Raw genomic sequence first — 25126 nt, 5'->3', positions numbered from 1 at the left:
TTAAAAAAAGAGAAGGTTCCTTTTTTGTTTATTTCAGGAAATACGTGTCTTTAAAAGTAGATTTGACTTGTTTCAATTATTCAAAACATATAAAAACATCTTAAATGCTTTGTGAAATTTTATTCAAAAACGGTCAGGAAAATGAGTTTTGTAGCTAATAATATATCAGAGCTTTGATACCAAGAAAGCTGTTGAAGACACTGCCAATCATTTATTTGCTTCCAATTCATATGCAGATCCTTATGGGGATGACATCTCACTACCCTGACATCTGGAATGTAGCAACAAAATACTGCTGGCTCACAGAAACAGGAGCAACATGTGATATTCATAGCCAAATGTCACTTAGCAACATAATGTGTACATTGGAGGAAAACATCATCAGCCATACCTACTCTCCCAGAAAAACGAAAGATCTTTTTAAGATCTTAATTTGAAATTAAGGCAAAAGATGGAATTATGCTACCTTGGGAAGTTTCCCCTTAATAATACAAGGAAATGAAAGTGCATAGAAAAGAATTGCTGGTTCGTTCCACAAGAGTTGATAGAAGGCACCATTAGCCTTTGTGTTGCAATTCTGATAGGTGTCCCTTGGGAACAGGATGCAGATTCAAAAACTTTTTTGGTATGTTATCAAATTGGTGTTCAGTTGCTTGCCTGGTTACAGGATTACCCAGTAGCTGAGAAGAGGTTTTTTTTGGTTTTTTTTTTTTCTTAACTTCTTCCTTAAGTTCTTAACTGCTATCCTTTTTGCTTAAAGTATTCCTACACTCTACAGATGTAAAGGGATTTAAGTTCTGAATGGACCATTACATCTGAGTAGCAAAGTACAGTACAGAGAAATTTAGTTTCCAGCATAATGGCATGAATGGGCTTATCAGCCTAAACAGATTCACCATGCTGATTTAGCTTTCGTCCTGACAGAGAAGAAAACAAATACAAAAATGTTTAAAATTCAAGTTTACCCAAGGCAGATATGCTAAACTAACCTTTTATTGCACTGTCTACTAGGTTTATTTAATCTGTATTTCCTCTGTTTTATCTGGGGGTTCAGCATCTGTGCAGGACTTCTAAGGCAGGGAAGAAGCTGGTTTGCAGAGGAATCACAATCATTACATGTGAAAACTTAACTCTTAGAAAGTCAGGAGCTACAAAAGAAATTCAACTGAGAACAATCTGGAGTCTTATATAAAGGTGTCCGTTTGGTTTCTCTATTTGGACAAATATTATCTATATGCTAAAAAATTAAAGAATAAGAGGACCTTGAGAACCTGCAGAAATGAGAAGAAACTGAAAAGCCTAAAGAAAAAGTAATAATAACATCTGGTAGCTGCCACGAACTTAATGGTTAGAAATGTTGTTGAGAAAGACATAGCAATATTTGTCCAGTACAAGCGGACTACGTGCTGTCAATGCAAAAGCAGTTACTGAAAAGACAAATGTATAGTAGTGCACTGGGAATTTGCAATGAGTTAGAGATGTACCAAAGTCACTGACAAAACATCTGTGGAAACCTTAGTTTGAGTGCTGTGTTCAATTCTGGAGTAACATGTTCATGAAAAAGGAAATAATGTAGGATTATTTGGAGGAATAGAAATCCTGTTTTATGGCAGAATTTGTTTCTTGTACAGAAATACAAAAGTGTGTAAACAAACAATTTAATCTCAAAATCTGTTGGATCAAAAAAAATAAATAATTAAGAATTCTGCATTATACACTTTTAGATTTGAAATTACAGGAGAAAAGTCTCACCAACACAGGAACAAAGTTCTGCAACAGTGTAGCTGAAAGAAAAACCAAACTGATGGCAAGGTTGATCTCGATATCTTTTGTAAACGTATTACATGATGTGCTGGCCTATGATAAGCTAGGATGGGATAGTGATCTTAGACATCTGGTGTTTCTCTCCCATTTGATGTGCATTTAAGCAAACAATCCAGCAAGATCTGTAGTTCTGGTTAAACAGTAGAACGAAATATCTGACTGGAAAATTAGTAAATTATAGATAGGTTAATTGTAGATAGGTTATTCTTAAAAGCTATTAAGATCCAAATAAGCAATTGGAAAGGGAAGGCATCTTAGGAAAGAGAAGTTCCTTGCAGTAGTCCTATGCTAATCTCCTCTCACCAAAGCTCTTAAGTAGAATGATTAAAACCAAGGACAAGTGTAATGAGCTGCAGATGGCCCAACTGGTATCTGCCCTTTGTGAGTTCAGAGCTTAGGGAATTGAGAAACAGTCTCCTCTTGGCCCATCCTGCAGAAATACCAAGTAGGAGAGCTACTAAGTGGAGGCAAGATTGCAGTCACAGAAAACTAATGGAGAACGTGAGGATGGGAATAAACAATTTTCTAATTGAATTTTTAAAATCTATATACTTTCATTTCCTTTCTTCACTGAGACAAATTTTCTAGATCTCAGTAGCCCAGCAGGATTGCTTGGATGTCTCACTAAACTTAAAAAGTTGCCAGAGATTTGAAATATGTGAGCTTTGATAAAGGAATGAGACTTTCCTTCTGGTTATGGTAATCATGCTTGAATCTCTGACAGTCACCTCTCTTACATCACTATATCCACTTGAGAGGGAAATATGTATCTTTCCATTTCAATAGAGATAGGTTGCCAGATACTCCCAATAGCAAATTATACAACAACATTCCTAATTATGAAAGTTGTTAGTTTTGGCAATGGCAACAGAAATTTATTCATTACAGTTGGGCAGGAATCCACATTTTCCATTTTAGGACAATTCTCACATTATTGTCTTGTTGTTGTCATCATGAATCAGGTCAAAAAGTGGAAAGAAAAACAGGATGCTATCATAACCTTGACATCTTATTTACTGCAAACAAGACATTCCTGCTGAAGGATCTTTCTGTGTTTTAATTGGGCATTTCATGATAAACTGCATTTCAGCAGAAACACCAGTCAGTTTGTGTCCATATCATACATAAATAACAAGTTGTATTTATAAGAAAAATAAGACATAAAACTTAATTCTTGTCCTCATTTCATCTTTTATTTGTTTTCCTATCTCCATCTTTCCTTCTTCTCTTATCTGATAAATTGCTGTTATTCCTGTTGATGGTAAATTAATAGTTTCATTTTAAAATATAAATCACACTCTGCTTCCCAAGTATATTAATACTATGTCATCTGCACCAAGCATGTAGCTGAGAATAGTGGCTTCTTTTTTCGTGTTTTTGCTGTGTCGGAGCATTTGCTGTGGGAAGTGAGAATTTGATACAATTTTGTCTAAGGACAGGACATATGGAAAGTCTTTGTAAGCTCCTTCATAAAGGGGACAGATGTTCTGTGCAACTATATTTACAGCGTCTTGCAGATGCTGTTGTACGCTCATTGTAACACTTAGAGTAATAATATAAAGCACAGGGACACACCTGAAAGGTCTGACACTTTAACAGAGGAAAAGGAAACTGTAGAAAGAGAAGGAGCAAAAGCCTCTTTACACTGAAGATCAGGGCGAAAAAATCACATTGACTTTAAAAGACTGAGTATGCTACCAGTATTATTTCTTTTTTGTTAAGACTAAGCACTGAGACTTAAAAGCTTTTACTTTGATAAGTCCAGATGTTACTTCAGCTTGTTTCGCTGACATTGTGGTGGGTCATTGGCGTGGAGCAACACAGCTGGTCACTGACATCACCACCCAACAATCTCAAACCGGAACCGAGTCAGCTCCAAAAAGCTCCCACATACTTTTCAGATATGCCTCCAAAATATTAGAGAGGAACAGAGTATGATGAGTAGGTAAATATTTTGATCTGCATATTTTTTTTCTGCTCTGACCTTCAATCCAAATTCTAATGAATTTTGTCTTTGAGCAGGCAGGAAAAAGGAAATTTAAAGTTTTCAGTTTTCTTCTTCAACCAATAGAACAATGAAAATGTTATGTAATATTAAAGGGCTTTTTACAGCTCGTTAATCATTCCTGTTGATTGAGTTTGCTTTATAAATTTCCTGCCGATTTTTGAATATATTAACATGCCAGGTTTGACTCCAGTTCCTCTCCTCTCTTACTTTCTTCCTCTTTCTTCTGAGTGAAGATCAGAACTTTTGACATATTCTTATATTTACTAGAATTTTTCTGCCTATACAAATAAATCCTGATGCTTCAAGTTTATCAACAGATTGCATTTCACTTACCATAGTGTAATCAGGAAATTCAAGACTTCTACTAAATGTTAAATGTGGGGTAAGATATCTTAACAAGCTATTATCCATTGATGATAACTATCTGTTATGCATTTTGCCTTTCAGAATGCTTATATTTTGAAATTTTACTTGATTGCATGGAATTCAAATGCTTTTGTACTCTGAATAGATAATAAGCTTTTCTGCATGCAAGCAGGGTGTGTATCTGCCAGTAAAACCAGTGATTGAGCCCACAAAGTAGGGACACTAATATATTTCATCCAGCTTGCTTATTTTCTTGCTCAACATGTAGGTTAAGCATCACATGTTGCTCACAGTATCTGTGAGAATTCTCATTTTTCTTACAGCATGGTAAATAACATCTCTTAAAAGATTTATCTGGAAGACGAAGGAAAAATAATTAAAGAATAACACCATTAACATATTTTAAGGAGGCTATCCACTACAGATACTGTGCTTCATTTCTTTGCATTAGTTCAAATTTAGAGCTGATTATTGCCTGTTTTATCTGTAGTGTGATCATACAAATCATTTTTCCTGATTGTAGTATCTAATGCAAGGGCTGCCCAGCTCTCTTCAGAAATTTTAAGTACATGGGTATTTGTACAGCAGATATTGCCTATCAGAAATAGGTTTTTATTTCTTGAACTGTATTGAAAAGCACCAATGTCTTTAAATATCAAATAAGGGTATTGGAACAGGCTAGCATGATTCACTTTTAAGAAATCTATGTCTATATCGACATTTTTCTTTCCTTGCACTCTTGTATATAGGCAAATATTTTACCAGAAGTTCAGGAATACTTCATAGGCCTCAATTTGTGTCTTTTCACCTGCAGCTTCCCCACCATTGTTCTCGAATGACCACTGCTATTTCTCAATCATTAAAATTCTGTTTCCATTGAGTCCTTCCTTTGGTCATACTCCATAAGTTTGCTTAGAAATTAATTTTTCCACACTAAGTTTCAGAATCACAGATTTGTAGGAGTTGGAAGGAACTTCTGGAGATCATCTAACTCCCTTTTAAAGCTTGCGCCTGGAGTAGATTGCAAGGATGACAGTAGTTTTCTCCAAAAATGATGACAAATGGTGACTGTCTGAAGATCACTAGAAACAGCAGCCTAGATTAGGAGCCAGCATCTTGTCTTCCTTACCCAACTACAGAGGCTTACTAATTTTATTTGGGATAAGTATTAGGTCTCTGCCAACTTGTGAGCACTGGGTGTGAGCAACCTGGGTGCATGCTGTGTGAACTCGTGAAGGGATTTCTGGCTCTTCACTTTAACAGCTGGACACACCAGAAGGCAATGAGTATTGTAGTTGCTCTCAAATGGATGGTAGCTCTCTGTACCATAAATTATAAGGTTTTCCAAGTTATCATTTAAATGTAGCGTGCTTCGCTTTTTCTGCTAAGAAATAGCTATTTCTTTAAACCCTCCTTCCCTCCCTCTCTAAAGTCAGGGTATATGAGGTTTGTGAGTGAAGAAATCTTGCTCATTCTTGAGTGCCCAAGTGGCTAATTTGGTTTCATGAATTACTGAGAGGGAGCTCAGCTGGGGTCATTTAGAGCTTGGGTTGTGTTTGCTTTTGTTGTGTTTCTGTAGAGCCTCTTGAAATTGATTCCAGAACTTTTTACTGCACCTGGCAGAAAGTTGTGTTTTCTTTCCAATCTCAATCTGAAAAATTAAGGTTTTCCCAAATAAGACTGTTCTCTGTCATAATTCTGCCTTTAGAAATGTTAATGAGAACTCTGTCCCTTCTTGCTGTACTGGCCCATGGCAGATCCCCAGGGCTGCATCAGTATGATCTTGTTAGACCTGAAAGACTTGTTAGACCACTCTTTGCAGAAAGCCACATCATTAAGAGAAAATGCTAACAACTGTTTTTACCAATTTGATCAAATGCTCACTGAACTCATTTTCTGCAACCATGACTATTAGCCTACTGTTTTGTTATAATAGCCAGTTTCTCACTCCATGCTAGCTCTAAAGTTCTATTTTGTTGCCCAAACTGCATGCATTTATTATGTGAATGTTTCAGTTTCATTATTTTTAAAAACCTTAATAGTTCCTGAAAAAGACTATATACTTCTGTAATAATACATGTCTGGCTGCCATTTCATCAGTATAAATGATCTCTTTCTGCTGAAAATATTGTCTTCTTGTCCTTTGTGCATTTCATCCTCATACAGACATTAAAGCTGATAGGTTGAGATAAGAAAAGGTAGATCACTCACCAATTACTGTCATGCAAAAAGAGCTTGGCATCGGGGCATCATTGTAATTTATTTCCTATTGCTAATGGACTAGAGCACTGAGAAACCCATCCATGCTCTTCTGCCATCTCTCCCAAAGTGGCACAGGGGAACAGGGAATGGGGCTGCAGTGAGTCCATAATCCTTGGTCTGTGCCATGGACACTCTCTGCCCCTGTTCCTTGTGGGATCCCTGTCATAGGATTTTGTCTTTCACAAACTGATCCTACACAGATCCTGCAGGCAATTGACTCTTCAAGAACTGTTCCAATATATGGGTCCATACCAGGGAGTCCATCCTTTGGTTTCTTCCTTTCTACTTGTGGGACCAGCTGCTCTTTTCTTCTTTGCTGTTTTTCTTCTGTTTTGAGAAATGGCCTTGATCAGCCAGTGGGTAACAGATGTGAAGAGTATGGCACTCATGGGTGCCACATATTCACTGGTGGCCCTGACATCGTCGGCACAAGACACCCACATTGCTAATGTTTATATTGGCCTTTGCAGCACAGCCACAGGCATTCTCTTGTCCTCTTAACAGGCTGGACCTAGGCCAGTACACTGCAAGAGCAAGAGTGGCACAATTTGATTTTAAAGACTGCTCAATCCAAGTGTGTCATTTGATGCAAAGTTGTTTTCATATTTAAAAGAATTTAAATACATTTTCTTGAAAAATGCAAATATGGAATTTGAGAAAAAGTGATGGAACACAGTTACGAAAATGACACAAAAAAGACTGTACTCCAAATGCTCTTTAGCTGCTCCAATTTCCCAAACAATTTGTGAGATTAACTAAATAGCCTCTGCAGCTTACCTGAGGCTAAGACCAAGAGAATGTTTTCCTTTCTTATTTTGCTGCACGTGGCTGTCAGAGTTATGCAGAGTATCTGAACTGCGCAGCCTGTTCTTTTCCATCCCAGTAACACAAGCTTAATTTTTTTCCTCCATCTTCTTTGCACAAAACATATTTTATTTGTCAAGATGTTGGAAAAACAGAGAATTTTTCTCAAAGAACTAAGCTGATTCTTTCTACCTTCATCATTATGTTGTTTTCCCAACATAGTCAGCACATTCTGACTTTGGGCTGCTTTTTTTGCTGTTGTATTTTTCTGAAGACACAGTGCTAAATGTTAAACTAGAAATAGCTGTGGTACAAACTTTTAACTAGATTTGAAGCTATTTTTTTTTACCTCTAGGCACTGGTTTAAATTAAACATACTATAGTATCTAAGGTAATTGGGAGTAGAACCTGAAAAGTAGGACAAACCTACACACAAACTTCTGAGGAAGAACTTCTTTACTTCTTACATCTCATTTTTCTAAGTGGTCAAGTATTCAGATAAAGATCCAGGCCAAAAAAGTAATTCAGTTATGCACAATTATTTCTTTTTTAAAAATCACCTAGTCACCTATATGGGAACTGTTGAGTCACAACTGTTGAGCCTGAACCAGTGATTGATCACCTGAGGCAAGGACTGAGTCAGCTATGTGAGCACAGGTGAAGGCAATTCACCTGTGAGCCTGGTTCCACCTCTCCCAGACCCTATTAAAGGACTGACTGCCAGTAGGGAAGGTTCTTTTTCTGGAGATCCTTTGTTTTGTAGTTCTGTACTGTGAGCCTAGGATGTAAGTGAGCATTTCATTTTTGATTGTATCTTTCCTCTACAATAGTCTTTCTATCTATAAACCTGCAAGTTACTATCCTAACCATGCCACCATTCTAATTGTACATTTTTTAATTGTACATCATCTTATTTTTGTTGTTGTTCCCTGTTTGATTTTTCTTTTTCCTTTTGAAAGAACAATTCTGGACCAGTATATAAACTTGTTATTGGAGTTACAGAGTCACAGGAGTGTAGGAATTAGCAAAGACTTCTGGAAGTCATCTATTCCAACTCTCTGTTAAACCAGGCTTCCTAGAGTAAGTTGCACAGGAAAATGTTCAGGTGGGTCTTCAGTATCTCCAGAAAGGGAGACTGTAATCTCTGTGGGCAGTGTGTTCTAGTGTTCAACATATTCTTATAGGAATTATTGTATTCTTGGGTGTAATGCTCAGGAATGTACTGGAGGCTACTAAAATGATTATATTTGTTGTCATCAGCTTTTCAAACCTCCATTTTTCTATTCATGACCTTTCTGTGATTATCAGAGGGTTTGCAAGCACTGTCAAGTCAGAGTTGGCCAATGAGATGGGAACCTTGCGTTACGCATACATCTGTGAATGTGTAAAGACTACAATATGCTATTACAAGATCTTATGGCTTTGTCTTGGTAGCCAGCAGCTGCAGTGCCAAGCATATTTGGCTTTGTGCAGTAGAAAAAGACTAACTGCTTGTGGATTAATTTTTCCTGGAATATCCTTGTTCAGTACATAAGCCATTTCAGATCCCAGGAAACTAACTGATTAGTAGAATTATTTTTATAACAATTATCATTAATGATGTCCATGCACAATATTTTTTAGTGAATTCTGTCTTTGGGCATAGCTGAGTGATGTAGTAATCCATCCAGAAAGGTAGCTTATTTGTAAAATCCTCCTGTGGTATGGCTACCATAAGCCATAAATTGTTTGCTCTCTCATATATTTCTTAGAACTTACAAATATGCTCCAGATGTTGAGTTGAGTGTATCTTGGTTGCGTTTCTTCTGTAGATCTGGAAGACTAGCTCTCACTGCTTTATTAAGTCCTAACAGTGGGAATTTTCACTATCAGAAGGATAACATGACTTCCTAGCATGCACAGTGTAAGCATCACCTTGTTCCTCTTGAAGTCCCATCCTACATCTTGAAGGAATCCCAAAATGTCTGAGCAGCATGAAAAATTTGGGTGTGTAAGGAATTAAGGCCTGGGATCCAGTTGACAGAACTGTTATTTGAGACATAAAAGGATTCTCTGATGGGAGGACAGTAAATGTTAGTCATAATATGTGATTTTATTAAAACCACTCAAAGGGCATCGGACAAATGGAATAAAGAAGCAAATACAAGAATTAGCAACAGATTTACAGAAGTTATGTAAATGGACATAAATGCCACAAAACCCTAGATCTTCAATAATTGTAGGAAACTTTAAAGGGTTGGAAATATTTTCCTGGAAATATGACAAATGGATGTCACAGGCCTGGGTGTTGGTGGGCATACCACACTTGCATAGATCATGCGATGTAGCAGTAAATTTGTCATGGTACTGTGTTTGTGTTACCTGGTGCCATAATGTTAACTCTCCAGTGTACCTCCAGCTACACCGGTCAGGCCATCTTGGAGGTTTGTTTCTGGGGCATCTGGAGTATTGTTGGGATGGGTGGTTGAGGAAGGGTGATGTTTTGAATAGGTAGTTGCTCACCAGGTCACGGAACAGTCTCTTGACACTGCTATTCTTTGCTGTCTGACTTCCTCCAGAAACAAAAGTGGAGATTTGTTACATGTGTTCCCATTTCACTACTGCATGCTAGCCCAAATTTCATATCAGGTATTACTTCCCTGAGGTTTGCATACTAGCATATCTAAATCTTGTTTCATTTTTGATTTTCTACTTTCAGATGCTCCTGAAAAGAAGAAAGTTAAAATGTGCTGGTATCATTAAAGATCAACAAAAATTCTTTTAGGTCTTAGCTTCAGCTTTATTTAACCCTAATGACTAGAGGGGGGGAAAAAAGCTCCTCCACAGCCATCAGGATAGCAGAGGTAATTTTAGTGATACACAAACCTGGAAGAATAGATATGAGGAAGCAATAAAAATATATTCCAGCAGTTTTTCCTCCATAGTGGATATACATCTGGTTAACAGGATCTCCCCAGTTCATAAATGATCTGTATGAAAGCATGCAACGAAATACAGGAGAAGATCAAGGAAATGCAGGAGCAGACTAGGGATAACATGACATGTCGTTGTGTTTTTTTTTTTTTTTTTTTTTTTTTGGAAGAATTTAAGAATAGGTTAGACATGTATCGTTAAGAAATCAACCAGGTATGAAGCAGTCCAATCCACTGCTGGAGAAATCACTTAAGTGGTCTTAGCATAGAACATCCACCTCTACATATTGATATGATTGCTAGCATCATAGTAGAATACTACAAATATACAATATCAGAACACTTGAAATATTCTCCTAATTTGAAATTCTGAACTTTTGGTATTCTTTGTCACTAATGCTTGGTCTTCTACGTTTCCAGTTCTTCCTAGTTTTTACCGTGAATCAAAGGAACTCCTCTAAGGCATAATTGCTCAATTATGACTCATAATAATGAGACTGCATACTAATAAAGCCTCCACACATTTTCAGTCTTTTCTTCCTAACTAATGTTTTCCCTTTCATGCTTTCATCTCATCTCCGTACTTGGTACTGTTACTCTTCATTTTTTTTAACATTCTCCATTTTCTCTATTTTTTTCTCTTGTAAAAAGTCCTTCTCTGTAACCAGTCTATGTAGCTTTTGAGTTGTTTGTTTCAATCATGCTTATCCAGGATAAAAGCAAATCTGAAGCTTTTGACATTTCATTTTCCTCCTTTTGTTAAAAAATAGTTGTTTGATACCAATATCAAAGATAAGGAGTTAGGATACTATTGGAATAATGCAGTATGGAAAAGGGCTATTGGCCAACCTGACTTGCAAGTTTCTCTATATACCTTAATATGAGATGGATTATACACTACCCAATTTGTGTCAGCAAAGGAATGTGAAGACACACATAACTGAAGAAAACAGAGCTTCAAGAGCATTCAGAAATCTGAAAGTGAGGCAGAATCATGGTATTTTCCCTAACAGGCTTACTTCAATACAGCAAGAGAAAGTCTTTCAACAGTTTGAAAAATAGACCTATGCATTTTGAATTTATCTGTGCTCTGTAAAATAAGTATTTCCATACCTCTGAATCTACACTCTGCCCAGTATAAATATTACTGTCAAGCACTGAGGAATAACCTCTTAATTGAGTCTATATCTGTGTGGCCATATCTATGTGACTTTTTTGTCTGATGTAAAAGCTGTAAAATCAGTAGCATAGTATTATGGCCAAGGCAATTTGTACTGCTGGGGTGTTGGTCCTTTGTGAAGAGTTTTGTGATTATTCATTGTTATCCTGTCACAGACTCCATAGCGTGTTTGAAGAATCATAGCATAATGCAAAGTTGTAGCTTTTCAGTGCTTTCTAAGTGATGTAGTAGTTAAAGATGGAAACTCATGATGATATTGAATCACTGTTGTCAGTAGCTGTTAGCAAATTAAGTCTCTGAGTTGATCAAACAAAAAGTCAATTTCAGAGTAAGGACAATGATGGAAGGAAAAAAAAACAAAAACCCTAGAAATTCCTTTTTTGGCATAAATTTTATGTTTAGGGTCAATTTAAATTTGCAACACAAGTGTGGGTTAGAAAATTACCAAAGTTTACAAAGGGATCATGTTGCCCATTGCCCTGCAGCCTGTTTTTGGGGAGTTTCATAGTATGAAACTTGAGCACATTGTCTACAGCATTAATGGGATTTCTCAGAATTTACAGTGTGCAGCAAGGCCGCTTCTTTCATGACAGTGGGATATTTAATTTAACTTCCAGTTCACTCTTATTTTACTGAGATTTTGGGACTTGATAGAGCGCAAGTTCTTAACAGCCTAAAGAAAAGTTGATGTGAGTGTCTTTCTTTACTTCTAAGTTGCCCAGTTACCCATTATTAACATTATTTGTTCTTTGATGTATTTGTATGATCATGGAATGGCCTGGGTTTAAAAATATCATAACAATCAGCTAGTTTCAATCCTTTTGCTGTGTTCAGGGTTGCCAACCTATTATTATCTACTTTAACACGTCAGCAGCAACCATCTAGTCTGATAGATGCTTTTTGTTGCTCATATGTTTTAAATAATGAATATAAATGTACCTTTCCTGTGTACAGCCATGTAACCTGCTATATATAAAGCATATATATATATATATATATATATATATAAAGCAGTGTTACCAGTTCATGCCTCTGCAACCAGTACATCAGAAGATGTACAAACAGGAAGAAACCAGACAATCAAGGTACAAACCTTAAGCCTTCATAATATTGTAGCTTTGCCAAGCTGAGAGCAGAAGACTTATAAGACGATGCCATTCTGACACTCTTTTCCCCGTCTTGATGATTATAGTGCTTGCAAGACTCAGTTCTAGTTGGCTAGTATTGTACTGAAGTGTGTGAGACTGGGAAGGATATTTAGGGAGATAATCCTTGTTTACCCTGAGTGTGACAGAAGAAAAAGTAATACAACAAATAACGGGGCTAGTGAAGTTCGATTTGCTATGCTTTTGTGTATGTCCCATTTTGTCCCATGGATAAAGATGGGAAAAGGAACTGTGCAAATTTTTTTTGTTTCATATTAGGTGTGCTGCTTTATGCATGGTTTATACTTTCATATTAGTGGCACCTCTTTCTCAGGGACTATACAAAATGTTTGTTAGCACCCTCTAACCTTCTGTCTCATTTGGTTGAGGTTGAAAAACAAGTTAAAAAGTTACCAGGAACAATGTTTTTTACTGATATCTCTAATACTTATATGATGGCCCTCCTCTTCATAAACAGTGATGGTCATGTGGAGGGCATGATCTCATAATTCTCATGTTCTTAGGAAATATGGCTAAAAATACCACACATTTCCACATGAATATTAGGCTTTGCCCAGGCCACAGCTGTCACTGGGACAAGAAGGGAACAGAACAAAGAGAGTATGGTGGGAATATGGCATGAAACTTCCCCCTGGGCTTATTTACATGAGCACAGTTTGTCCTCTGGTTGCACTGTTATTACAGATGTTCTATAAAATGGGCTTAAAGAAAGGGATGGAGATTTCTGTTGGGTTCAAAGCATTTGGACACTAGCCATGAGAGCGGAGCTGCAACAGGCTTAGTGACTGAGGTAGAGCTAGGCACTTCTCAGTCAGCTTGCAGCAGCCATCATCTGTTGCGTCCCCTGTCCAGCTGGCACTTGAAACCTGTGTGTGTGCAGCAGAGCAATATGGCTGACATAGCCATGTGCTGAACATGTGTCTTGTGGCTGTCTTGCTGTAGTGTGGACATTACATTTGTACCCTGTATTTGAGAGTAAAGTGGTCCTGCATTTCTGTAAAGTAGTAATGTCACTGCACTTAGTCTACCATTAATCTCCAGTGGCCCACAAGACAAAAGAAAGGAAAAACGGCTGGCAGCAGATGACTCTGTTTTACCTTTCTGTGAATGGTAGAAGAGACTGAGAAAACAATTGAGCATCTTTCCCAAGGCATGGATAAACTACCTAGAGGGTACCTGTTTGGTACAAAACAAGTTCAAAGAGAAAAGTGGAGAGCAACGTCTTAGTGCCAGTAGCCTTGCTTAAAGTCTTCACAGAGCTAAATGATATGTCAGAGAAGCAAAATTTGTTCATGATTAAACAGTATCAGCTTTTAGAGGAGAGTCAACAGGCAACTCAGCTGTAATGCAAGAGACAGAGTTAACTTGCTGTCAGTTAAATCAAAGCACAGAGCCATATAAAAAAAGTACAAAAGAGTGACTTCCTCATTAGGATCTTAGAGGAATGAAGAGCATTGTTTAATAATGAAGACAAGAAACAAAAGCAAAATAAAAATAAAAAATTAGGCAAGAAATTTCTCTAGAAAATAGTGAGCTGTAAGTCTCCTAGTCTCCTGCATCACAGATATTTGTAAATGCTTTCATAAATAGTGGCACCTAGTTTCATTTGATGAAATCCATCTTTTAAGGTGAATCTGCTCAACCAAAAGGACAGTTACATCTCTTGGGAAAGCTGAACAATCTGTTGTGAAGGACAGCCCTTGTAATTTGGTGATGCATTTCAAATATTTAAATATCCAGGAGTGAAACTAGCATTTGGTGTTGAAAAAATTCTGGCCATGACTCAGTAAAAAAAAAAAAAATGTTGAAGATGGTTTTTCACTTCAGAGGCAGCTGAAGTCCTGGCTGAGGTCATGACTGTCGTAGTTGTCTTTCCAGCCTTAAAAGTATTACACTTCTAGGTCTAGGGTTCCCAACACAAGAGTATAATCAGTGAGTATACAGATGTATAATCAACAAGCAGAGAAGTTAGGCAGGTCTTCAGGTGATCAATCAGAGGTTCAGGCCATGATTTAATAGTTCCCATACAACAAGAAAGACGTGAAAGTTGAAAGAAGATCATAGGGTAGGAGCAGTTCTCCTGTGAAAAAAGGCTGAGAGACCTTGATTTGTTCAACCTGGAAAAGAAAAGGCTCCGGGGAAACCTCACTGCAGCCTGCTTGAGGGGATCTTATAAACAGGAAGAAGGCTGCCTTTGTACCTGGCAGTCTTATATGGCATGGATATGAAGAGCACAAGGTGGAATGGCTTTAAACTAAAAGAGGGGAAATTTAGGTAAGATGTTTTGGAAAAATTTCTCTCTCAGAGGGTGGTAAGTTGCTGGAACAGGCTGGCCCTTAGAGGTTGTGGCTGCCCCACTTCTGGAGGTGTTTGAGGCCAGTTTTGATGCAGCCCTAGGCAATCTGATGTGGGTAACAAACCTGCCTGAGGTAGGAGCGTTGAAAGATTCCTTCCAACCTAAGCTGTTCTATAATTCTATGATCCTATGATAATGCAACTGACAGACAGGAGTGATAGAAAGTTGTATAGCAAGCTTTGTACCAAGCCCCACAGTCTCTGTCTTTCATCATCTGAAAAGCATTCATAGACTGATGTATTTTTCATATTGTCAAATTCTTGTCTTTAGTTTAGATCCTACATGAGACAACATCTTCCATGTCTCTGATCTACTTTCCCTCTTCATGGTGTATCAGCATTCACAGCCTCACATCTCTTTAATTATGTTCTCTCACAATAAACTTATTGTTTATGTATATGTTTTCAGAATAGTTTTGTCCCCTCATTCCTACAGACATATCAACTCAAAACCATTGTTACACTATCATGGCAGACACAGCTGCAATTTCACATGTCCATGATTTCCCACCCTTTTTTTTTTTTTTTTTTTTTTTTTTGTGGTGGTCTGTTTTAGTTCTGCATTCACTACCACTGTAGAGATGGTTTTTGTCTGGGTTTTGGGAAATGGACAGGGTGTGGAAATGTTACAGCTCTTGCTGTACAGATTGTGGAAACACAATGGAAAAAAATGGGTTGAGCCCTCAGAGGGGCAATGGAGCTTCACTGTCCTTGTTCAGTTGGAGTATTTATGTTGCCTAATATCCGACCACTAAGTGTCCAAATTCTTGTGACTCCTTAAGTTGCAAGAAAGAGAGAATTGCCTCTGCAAATAGTGGTTCAGGATACATCCTGCTTTGAATTCCTCTGAAAGAATACATTTATTTCTATTCAGTATAGGGGTTGTAGGCTCCTTACTTAGGCATTTATGCTGTTGACTTCAGGTGAGCTGATGCAAATATCTTCATGGCAGCCTAACAGTTTTATGAGCTTATAGGTTCAGTTGTTTTGGGGCTAAGGGAGTTGGCTAGTCACACAGTGGAAGCCACATTCATTCCTATTACAGTATGTCTGAGATCTTGAGGTCACTTTCCTGTTCTGTATTGCAGTTTGTCTGGGTGCAGTGGTGCAACTTTTCCTTGTAAATTGTTTAGGCACAAGAATCTGCTGTTTTGGAATGTTGTGTAAGTTACATAGTACATAAGGTATAACAAAATGGTTACTGATAATAATAGAAACACTGCACACATTATTTGCCAGAAAACCAGATATCATGGCTATAGAAAAAGGTAGAAGATCTACTTATCTCTTGGTAAGAACTTTTAATTGAAAATGAAGAACTGGCATGGTATGAAAAATGTGTATGTTGTAGCAATTCTTTCTGATGTTTTGGATGTTTTTGAGGATAGAAGTGTAAACTGAAAATTTGTTTTTCTCTAAATTGGTCAGAAGAAGAAACATGGAACAGTACCTCTGAAGTTCCAGGAGAGTGGTAAAAAGTGCTTTGATCTAACTTCAACCTGCTTCTGTAATTGTGTATCAGTATCGCTCTAGTCATACAGCAGGGCCTAAATAAGTGGGAGGAAATAAAATAATGACGATGCTTTCATCATGTTCAACTTAAAAACAAAAATAAACTGAAATCTTTTCATTTCAATTGCCTTTTGATATTTAGTTTGATTATTTGATTAAAAGATTCTAGGTTGACTCTAATAGTGTTGTTACTTGGCATTGAAAATCCTTTGTAGTAATGAGAGTAGCAAAAGAAGTAGCACAGATAAGAGTGCATACAATGTCAGAAGCTAGCTTTAGTACAGAGGTAGAGATGATTATTATGAAAAGAAAGCATATATGAATTTTAAATGATTGCTTTCTTGCCCTTGAGTTGAATAAATGTTTTCATTGTAAAAATTTAGTTGTATAAATGCTTCCAAGTTGGGATATTTTTCACTGTTACCACTTTTCTCAGTATTTTCTGGAAGTTTGTTTGTTCAACTGACTGCAGTAGACTTTATATAAATGTAAAATAGATGTTCCTGCAAAATCAGATTCCTTATTATTCAGATGAACTCACCTGCAGGACCAATGGGACTGAAACATCTACTCAGTGTTAGGATTTAAAAAAAAAAAAAAAAAAAAAAAAAAAAAAAAGAGGAAAGAGAAAAAAAAAATACAGAAGTGGAATTTCTGTGAAGCACATGCACCTACAGCTGAGCTAGTCAGTGTTCTGTGATGGCTGCTTCCTTGTGATTTCTGCTTTCAGCTTGGTTTCCCTGGGAACACTGAGAAACAGTGTTGTGCTGTCTAGAGGCTTGACAGTATTCCTTTGAGATATAAATGTGTTCACCTCCAGAGATAGCTGATATCTGTTGGCCTACCTCACAGAAAGATTTAACTTAGAAGAAAAAAGCCTCACCCAGTTCATCATATGGCTCTACCACTCAGATTGTTTTGTTTTTTTTTTCTGCTTGGTTTGTAATGCAAAGTTATAAAAGAAGGCTCACAAATTCTATTTTTGTGATTAACCATTCCCGGAAGTAGGCTTTTTTTTTTTTCCTGCTAAACCCAGAAGTGATTTTTTTACAATATTTGTTTTAGTTTCTTTTGCCAAATGAAAACAATGAACAACCCCCCAAAATCATTGCCAATAGACTAAACTTCTCTATTCTAACTTGAGTAAATATGTTGGATGTGAAAATAAACAGAATCACTTGCTGCCATTGAAGCCTTGTTAGAGCATGTATGAAAAGTGTTATTTCTAAGGGATTAGAGAATACTGTTTTATTTAAAACTACCATTAGGTATGATGCAATTTTTCCTTCAAGTAACCTTTGTTCTCATAAAGACTGGCTATTCACAGTCATCAGGTTGTGGCAACACCACTGGTTCCCTATCCTGCTGGTGCACAATAAATTCTAATCTGTGCTACAAACAAAGCAAGTTTTACTTGCATCCCTGAACTTACTGGAGTTCCAAGTTCTTGAGGCAGAGTTGCCAACAGAGTTACTGACATGAAGAATGATGCTCATGCTCATTAAATCTGTCACTAAAACCAGAGTTCGCTTGGAACAAGACTGTTTATGTTTGTGTGGAATGGACATCTGAACTGAAATGGCAAAAGCTTCTTAGATATTGAGCATTCTGAGGCCTGCTGAAGTCCCTAGAAGTTCTGAGTGATAAATACTTCATGCAAGCACTGAAAAAAGATTATTGCAAAACCTACTGAAGTCTAAAGACTCCTTTATTCCAGCAGGCATCAGATCAAGCCCAGTGTGAATGAGTATCAGAGTATGTCTACATAGACTTTTGCAGGCAGAATACCAGTTTCTCAGCCCAAGATTGGAGCCAGCTGGATGTATGACAGCTCTAAACTGGAAGCCATGTTACTGCATTTAGTGTGGAGCCCAAACTAAAGCCCCCGCTGAAAGACAGAAAATTATCAATTTGTGCTAAGCAGCATGCTCATCCAAGGATGCGTAGAGTGAATGCACATATGCTCAGAGTGCAGACAGAATGATTTCATGCTTGCATGCAAAAGACCACGTAGAAAAATGTCCTGAAAGGGGAAATGCATCTAAACTCTGATGTGAACATTTATATGTTCTCTTTTGTGGACTTAGGAAAACTGAGGAAAAGAGGTAGATGGACTTTTTCCTAACACAATTTTTCCTGGTTTGTTTCATTTCAGATGGAGAGACAAGAGATAGCAAGAGAGGCCTGCAGATAAAAAGAAAAAATATTAATTAAACTAAATTCCAAAGCCACAAAATGATTGACTTTCACTGGCATGAGCTTTGCAAGCCCCAAAACAATACTTTAAAGTGTTTAATTTTTTCACATCAATTTTAATTAAGCTCTCATTAGGCTCTTGTGCCCCTAGAATTTGGCAGACAAAAGAAGCTAGCTTGCCCAGCGAGTTTCCCAAGCTTGCACAGATCTATTCCTAAGGAGATTTATCGCATTTTTTTCCTCCCCTTGAAAGAACCTTACATGAACCAATTCAAATGAAAAACACATGGACTAAAAAAGACTTCATCATGCCAGATACCTTTTTATATCCAAAGCAGTGAACTTGTAGTCAGTTTGTCCTTTCATGTGTTGTTTTTTCTGGCTTTCGGACCTAAGAATGATTTTTTACTACGTGCAGTAGTAAAACAACATATTATGCAATTCTATTTTTCAAGGAGAACACTATGTAATTCATAGGCTTTGCAATGCCACATTTTCTGTTCAACAAATACATAAAGTGACTTCTTTTCCCCTTATGGGGAGACTTCAAGAAATTTATATTCAACAAATGGTATTCCAGTTTACCTAACTTGATTTTTTTGGAGTTTTAACTATTTCAGAAGTGATTGTATAGTGTGAAAACAAGCAGCTTACAAACTGCATTTTCATCTCTGATTTTGAAGAACTTAGCAGGTGGGACAGGTGAAAACAGAACATGACATGACCTGGTCGCAGCTCAATGGATCTGACAAAAGAAAGGCCTTTCCATAAAGTCCACATCATGGATTAGCTTTGTTAAAATAATTTGCCAGAAATATACTCACTGGCTTTAAAGATGGTAGCATCTTCCAAAGAAAGCTTTCATAACACTTTTGTTTTCTTACAGCCAGTCTACAAAAGAAGGGTTGGTACAATTACTAAGAACATTCTAAAAATTGCTGTCTTTAGCTTCAAATAAACAGCAGTAATTCCAGAAGCTTAGCCCTCTAATCCACTTGTTTATTTATTTGATGTCTTGTATCTCTTAAATACGCAATAGTCAATGAATAGATAGTGTTATATTTCCAGGCTCACATCCTGATGGGTTATTTTAACCACACAAATATGTGCTGGGGAAAACAATATGGGAGTCTGCAAGCAATCCCAGAGACTTATGGAGCATGCTGAGTATAACTTCTTGGTCCCGATATAAAACAAATTGAAAAGAGGAGAGGCATTACTGCTTCTCCTTTACTTAGTGCTCACCTTCTCATTAAAGAAATTAAGATTAGAGGCAGCCTGGTCTGTATTAACTGTGCCCTACCAGAGTTTGTGATTTTGAAGAAGATGGACTCGTTACATTTGTCAGAAGAGGCTGGCCAAAGAAAATGTACCCCATCTGATAAATGAGAAGGGAAAACTGGCTATGACAGATATGGAGAAAGCTTAGGTATTCAATGAATTCTTTGCCTCAGCCTTCTTGAGCAGCCAATCTTCTCATATCCCTCACATCCACATCTCATGTGCTTGAACATGGTGATGGTTAGGGGAGAAAAATCACTCCGCATCAAGAACAGGCTGAGAGAATTAGGGCTGTACAGCCTGGAGAAGAGAAGACTCTGGGGAGACATGAGAGCAGCATTTTAGTATCTAAAGTGAGGCTGTAAGAAAGAAGGGGGCAGACTGTTTAGCAGGGTCTGCTGCGATAGCATAAGGGGAAAAGGTTTCGAAGTAAAAGAGGAAGGATTTAGGCTGGATATAAGGAAGAAGTTTTTTACGCTAAGGGTGGTGAGACACTGGCATAGACTGCCCAGAGAGGTGGTGGATGCCCCATCCCTGGAGCCATGACTCCCTTCAAGGTCAGTCTGGATCAGTCTCTGAGCAACATAATTGAGATACAGGTGCTCCTGTTCATTCTATTAGCTTTTAAAGTTCCTTCCATCTGAAACAATTCTATTATGATAATAACTCTACACAGTTCATATCTGCACTGTCAAAGCTGCACATCTATTTGGCAGTTCTGAATGTTAAGGGAGGTGTCTTTAATAATGTAGTTTAATAAGAAGCCAGTGTTATTACAGAACATATTTGAAATCCTTACTGTTGGGAAGGTTATACCTTTATTCTTCATGGTCTCATGTGAACCTAGTGTCTCTGTAGCCCCAGAGCCACTCTTGGATTAAATACTTCTAGACTGAAACTGTTGGATCTTACAGCATTTTTTACCTTAATCACGGACAGATGCCAGCTGAGGCAGGTCTGTGCTCAGACACAAGAAGGAAGGAGTGCTAAGCATACTTCAGTTTGTGGCAGAGAAGTGAATCCCCAGTGTGTTTTTTGTCTGTTATTTCATTACTTTCAGTAATGGTCTTACAATAAATAAATAAATTACATAAGAACAGATATGGCATGAGATGAAAAAGATACATATCGCTTTGCATTTGCCTTTGTCCTTGTTATTGGGAAGGACAAATGTAACAAGGTGGCTAGCAGGAAGAGGGGATATAATGGGATTGAGTAATCTTCTGAGAGGACAAAGATGTATTTCACTTGTACTGTCCCCTAATGATGTACTCATGTTCTTTCATCTCTTATCCTTAATCCCTCCAATTCAGATGGAGCCTGTAACTTCTCTTGCAAGCAGACCTTCCTTTCTGAGGGATTCCTCATACCCGTTCTGCTCAAGGGCTATTGCAGGTTCCCAGTTGGAGATTTTTCATGTTTCCTATGATAATTCAGTCTCATGGATGCCTGTGGCATTTAGTAATGAGAAAAGCATGCCAAGGTTGTTGTCCAAGTGAAGTTAATGATTTAAGATATATCACATTAAGGTGTTATTAGATGCTTCAAAGTATTCTATGCCATGCATACACGAGGTAAGAAGCCTCCTGGCATTATATCAGACTTCACTGAGCTGCAGCATTTTAAATCATTTGAAATGCAAATATTCTATGTATTATGACTCACTCTTTTTACCACAAGTATCAGTGTCTATTTTGATCAGAGAGGAAGCTATTTGAGCTCCGTTGTCTTTCAGGGTTCAAATAGGAAAGGTCGAGTAGTTTAGGAAATAAATATGGAGATGCAGAGAAACTGGTACATCTTTACATCCTTTCATTGCTGCTACACTTCTTGCTATCTCTAAGAACTGGGAAGTGTGTTTTCTTTATAGGTTTTTATTACATCCCCTTCACTGTGATACATGTCTATGATTTTGGGAGGCAAAATGGGAGGATCTTTTGAAATGAATAATTTATTCAGTCACATTTTTATGTCTTTGTGTTATAAAGATCTCCTTACTCTTTCAGATTATTTGGGAATTAATCTGAGTACCAAAGAAGAGTGACTTATGCTCTACATATTCTGTACACTATTTGTTTTGAACACTGATAATGTGTAAGCTATCTAGTATCTTGCCCAGACATGTTATAATTCCTTTTCCCTGACTAATTGAGCATGATTTCTTTGATCAGTCTGCTGCTCTGAAATCTTCGTGTGAATTTCAGCTTCACTTTCTGGAAATATTTTGCAATATTTAATTAAAATTTACAGTGAACATATCTTTTTGCAAGCCAGATTACGAGAATACTTTTTGGGTGAGACTACATGGAAGCAGTATGAATAATTTAATTTGACAAGTCAGAAAGTTTTTCATGGAAAATCGAAATTTTTTTCCTACTCCTACTTCTCCACGGTGCATGTACACTGTTGATGTTAGGTACTCAATACCTTAATTTACTTTCTAAGTGTATTTCTGAGTAGGTTTTTTTTGTTCACTTTTTTTTGGTTTGTTTTTTGTTTTTTTCTTTTGGCCATTTTCTGGATCTTAAAAAAATATTCTAATTTAATTGTAAAGAAATTGAAAGAGTTATTTAGACAGTACCTCTTTGTAACCTTTCATTTGACACACAGTGAAAAAATAATGGGGATGGTAAAAGCGCACTAGAAATATTACATGATTCAGACAGTCATGTAATATTTGCATTGCAAATCCTACTTCACATTTGCCAGGGAATTCACTGAAGACTGTTCTAAAACAACTGCCTATATAATAGCTATCATGTGCAACACCAAGGAAAGGAATGAGACAGACAGAATTGGGAAATGTTAATTGTTGACACATGGGTTGCTCCTCAGCAGACACGTTATCTGTCAGTGTAACCCTGAGGGCTGGAATAGGCAGGAAGCCAGTTTCTCATAATCAAGGAAAGTGCGTTATTCTTTCCTTGATACAGCTTGGAGACTTCGTTTGAAGCTGATCTTATGTCTCTAGGAAGCTAGAAGAAATGGAAATAAGATCAAGAAACGCCTTTGCCTAGACTGCCAGTTTCACCAAAGGAGAGAAGTTCACTCTTCATCTCTTAGGCTGACTGGGCTGAGTAGGTTGCTGCACTGATGCCCTTGTTCTGAAATGTGTTTTCACAGCTGATGTCCAGTGACCACACTAAGAACATGGCTGGAGTAATTCCAGACTGGTAAATTTCAGGGGCTGTCATATGAAGGGGATAGTAAACCTTTTCCCCCAGTAGACAGATAAAAATATACAGAGAAAACACATGGTTTTCATTTGCCCAGTCTACCTTATTCAAGCTGAGTTCATTCTGAACTAGATGACCACTTCAGGTGGCTAGAGGGAATAATTTCATTGTGCAAATTCCCTGTTAAGGCTTTCCAGTTATATTTTGTGTGTGAAATAACAGTACATCTGTGTTTAATTTTACCAGTTTTCCATACATCATAACCTCAGAAGAACCCCTCAACATCATGCAAATTAAAAGCAAGAATTCAGATGATTTGCATACATGTTTTTCTGGGTTAGACATTACATTGGAATGCATTGGCAGTGAGTGGCTGTGACTAATGTAACAGAGCCTTACATTTAACATACTGCATTATACAGTTTTGTGCACAGTAATGTAATAATTAGTTTGTCAAGACACATTTCATTTCAGATTTAAATATGTTGCTCTCTGCTGGTCAGTTCTGTGAACTACACATTTGTTTAACATTAAAACTGTCCATTCAAGTCGCCCCAGAGGTGAGACTTCAGGTCCCGTTGCACAGATGAAATCCAGGCAGAGTTTTTTTGTGTGTGTGTATGTGTGAGAAAAAGATGTACATGCAACAATAAATCACACTGATCTCATTCCTTCTTTTCCCTGGATAAGTTAGTCACAACAATTCTTAGTTCTCGTTCTACAAAATGCTGCCTGGCTTAACCATTACTCCATCCTGTATTTGGAACTTTTGCTCCAGTTTCTCTAGCAAAGCCTGACTGAGATTTAGAAAGTTCAAGTGAAGTGCCAAGGTGCTCAGCATTTTCACAGGTGCAATCCTCTATACTGTACGTATTATAAAGTTTAGGCATGTTTTTTTTTTTAGTAGAAGAGAGAAGTTTCGGTTCATTTAAGTCCTCTTTAAACACCAGTTAACTAAGTTCATGGGATCTTCTATTATCTTAAAACAGATTAAAAGGAGCCTAGAGGCAATACAATTAGACCATGCAAAACATTTTGTAGTGCAATACAAAGAGTAATTGTTTTTCTCTGTGCTTCTACTTGAGCCACTGCACGAGGCTGCAACTTGTACACAGATGCACAACTTCTGATAGATATTACTTTTAAGCTATTTCCATCTGCGTAGTTAGAATGCATATTGTAACTGTAGTACTTGTAATGTTCTCTTGTTGATTAAGTGAAATACAGTGACAGTTATCACAGCCAGTTTTTAGTTAATCAAAGGTATAATTATTGGATAATATAAATATTCAATTTTGATTTTTTTTTAAATCTTGAATTTGTAGTGAATTCTAGTATTTACTTCAATTCTGTACTTTAGTGTTAAAACTGTATGAATTATAGTCTAATCTTTTCTTTCTTTATGTTCCGAAGTACTGAGAACATTAAGATCCAGATCCTTCGTATCTGATCCTATTGAGGTCACTAGCAAAAGCTCCTTGCTGAGTTTACTTCATCACAGATGTTTGTTGTGTGGATTTGCAGAAGTCTTCAAATGCTTCTTGGTCTATTTTTCCTTCCCAACAGACAGTTCCTTCAAGTCTTCTGAGTTTAATTTTAATTATATACTTTGATTGCTGCCATAAAACAAGTTAGTCTTGGCATAGATTGTCATAGATTGTCAGGAAACATTTTATATGAAGAATTGACACACAAGCAATACATGATATTGCTTAGGAAAAAGTTGTTCTGCAGTTCTTACCAGTTTGAAATCATTGCCAACGTTTTCCATATTGAAAAATCAGGGCTCAAGAATAAAATATATCATAAGTGATCGACAATATCTACTCACAGCAGACAAAGAGTTTATTTTGGGTCTGTAAAATAGGGGCACTTTGGTATAAATGCAATACATTCATTATGTGATAAATCTCAAATCAGGACAGAGTGCTTGCCACGCAGCTTTACTTTAGCACCGCTAAAATGCAACTCAATGGGAATTTTGAAAGAGATTTTTCTAAGAACCCAGGTAAAATGATTTTAATATTTTAATTCATGATTTTTTAAGGTATTCTGAGCCATTTTGTTCTTAAAGTAAAGCAAAT

General features: G+C 37.1%; 2 long non-coding RNA genes across 8 annotated transcripts in view; both read left to right on the top strand.

Annotated features, from left to right (window-relative positions):
• Nucleotides 1–19560, top strand: part of LOC128085352 (uncharacterized) — a 221493-nt gene extending 201933 nt beyond the window's left edge. For 3 of the 6 annotated variants that reach the window (XR_008208924.1, XR_008208922.1, XR_008208925.1), the window contains one exon: nt 18545–19558. This is a non-coding gene — a long non-coding RNA (uncharacterized LOC128085352). Of the gene's footprint in view, nt 1–18544 lie in introns of all 6 variants that reach the window. The other 3 variants (XR_008208923.1, XR_008208920.1, XR_008208926.1) reach the window with 3 other exon arrangements.
• On the top strand, nt 8006–10319 carry LOC128085355 (uncharacterized). 2 transcript variants are annotated; one of them, XR_008208930.1, is made up of 3 exons: nt 8006–8049; nt 9076–9167; nt 9963–10319. It is a non-coding gene; the product is annotated as an uncharacterized LOC128085355 (long non-coding RNA). The 2 variants fall into 2 exon arrangements; XR_008208929.1 differs by lacking the exon at nt 8006–8049 and adding an exon at nt 8113–8344.
• Nucleotides 19561–25126: the final 5566 nt, after the last annotated feature.

This window comes from Tympanuchus pallidicinctus, unplaced genomic scaffold (genome assembly GCF_026119805.1).
Source record: "Tympanuchus pallidicinctus isolate F22 unplaced genomic scaffold, pur_lepc_1.0 scaffold3, whole genome shotgun sequence".
Lineage (NCBI taxonomy): Eukaryota > Metazoa > Chordata > Aves > Galliformes > Phasianidae > Tympanuchus > Tympanuchus pallidicinctus.
Note: the sequence above shows the minus strand (reverse complement) of the source record. Positions and strands in the feature narration are given on the sequence as shown.